The sequence below is a fragment of the Phyllostomus hastatus genome, unplaced genomic scaffold (genome assembly GCF_019186645.2).
Source record: "Phyllostomus hastatus isolate PE091 unplaced genomic scaffold, TTU_PhHast_1.1 phas_scaffold_317, whole genome shotgun sequence".
Lineage (NCBI taxonomy): Eukaryota > Metazoa > Chordata > Mammalia > Chiroptera > Phyllostomidae > Phyllostomus > Phyllostomus hastatus.
Window position 1 is genome coordinate 10,402,657 of NW_025334023.1, and position 2,060 is coordinate 10,404,716.

The following is a 2,060-nucleotide window of genomic DNA, read 5'->3' on the forward strand; positions in this document are numbered from 1 at the left end:
AATTCTGCCCCTGTTCTTACATGACACAGAGTTAGTGTCTCTTTAAATTTTGCATCCTAATTCTTTACTTGCCTACATTAGTCCCAACTGTATCCTGCACATTCTTGCTAAGTACACCAAAAATGCAATGCCCTGAATTCTCTTTACTTGGATCAGTTCTCCAGGTTATGTTTGCAGTGAGTAACCTTGAGAAATAAAATTATTTCTTTTCTGGAAATAGTGCAAACTTACATTCTCATTATATAAGCAGGAAGTTCCGAGGCATTGCCCGCTATCACACCCGCCCAGCCGTGGGGCACACATATGCTACCGTTCCTAACTATGCTGATCCTGCAGACCCCACTCATGCCCACCCTGCCACCATGCAGGTTGACACCCATGACACCTCCTCCACCTTCGCTGACTCCACCGACCAGGCCACCCCCATTGAATCCTCCGCCTATGCTGCTGGAGACGATCTCAAGAGCAGGATCCAGTCCAAATATGATCCTAAGATGGAAGAGGAACTTCGCCTCTGGATCCAGGAACTTATGGGCATATCTATTGGTCCCAACTTTCAAGAGGATCTGAAGGATGGAGTTATCCTCTGCACACTCATGAATAAGCTGCAGCCGGACTCAGTTGCTGGGTTTCAAAAATCACCGATGAAGTTTCACCAGAGAGACAACCTGTCCAAATTCATCAAGGCCATGAAAAACTATGGTGTGAAAATGGAGGACCTCTTTCAGCCCAATGACCTGTGTGAGAATGAGAACATGTGGTAGATGCAGGTGTCTCTTCTGGCTCTGAAAAGGAAGGCCGAGGCAAAGGGGCAGCAGTGTGGCATGGACACCTGTGACAAGTACTTGGAGAAGCAGGAGAGGAACTTTGATGAGACCAATATGAAAGCAGGCCAGTGTATCATCCAGACCCAGATGGGCACCAATCAGTGTGCCAACCAGTCAAGCATGATGGCTCCCAGCACCCAGCAGCACATCGATGACACCACTCTGGGGACTGACAAATGTGACAACTCTTCCATCTCTGGGCAGATGGACTGCATGCAGGGCGCCAACCAGAACAGCCAGGACATTGGCCTGAACCAGTAGATATGTGACCACAACTACTGCCAACAAGGCCCAGTGGCGGATGGTGCTCCAGGATTGGCTGATGAATTCCCAAGCCCAGGGAAGGCCCAAGAGTAACTTGCCCCTCCACTACCAGGAGGAGACAGGCTACTGAGGCCCCTCTTGGAGGGCCCCTCTCCCAACATCATTGCACTGTCTGGGATTTCAGGGTTTTCTGTGTTTTCATCCTGTTTTTCTATGGGTTTAAGTGCTTCCAGCTGAGGGTCTGTGAAAGCCAGATCCAGATGCCTGTGGGATGAGGGTCCCTTCCAGGGCACATGGGGTAGCAAATTTCCCAGCAGGCTTTGGGTCAAGCTGTGGCAGGAAGAAGAGAGCAGTGCAAGGAGGGGAACTGATCCAAATGGCTTCCCTTGCTTCTGCCTCTCTTCCCTTTATTCTGCTGATTAGTTTTGTGTTTTCTTTACCCACTGAAGTTGCAGGCAGTTTTAAAAAAACAAAAGTAATTTTTTGGGAGGAGGATGGGGCAGGGATGGTGGAAGGGATACTGGAAAAGAGCTCCCTAGGAAAGAGCCAGGCCAAAATTCCCAGGTATTTTAGGCATTGTGAAGGAATGGATTTCCCTCCAAGGGGCAAAGTGAGAAACCTGAGGCACAGACAGGACAATAGAGATTTGAGTGACTGAGGCAAAGCTAGACAATACCCCCCTTCCACACTTGTGCCCTCTCCCCCAACAAGTATTATACAAAGACCCCACCAGGAGGCCCTCCCTGGGACCAGCCCCACACAGCAGCTCTGGGACCAACAGGGCTGGGTTTTGCATGTATTTCATAATGTGAAATACAAACTATTGACCAAAAGAAATAAAAATTTCTTTTGGGGTGGGGGAGAAGAAGTAAATCCTCTAAATTTGGTTTTCATCTATCATAGTGCAACCACTGCAGATGCAGAAATCCATTAAGGGCTCTTTGATTCATCCTCAGGAGTACCCAGAGA

General features: G+C 48.6%; 1 pseudogene; it reads left to right on the forward strand.

Annotated features, from left to right (window-relative positions):
• Window positions 1–461: 461 nt before the first annotated feature.
• On the forward strand, window positions 462–1,221 carry LOC123805602 (annotated as a pseudogene).
• Window positions 1,222–2,060: the final 839 nt, after the last annotated feature.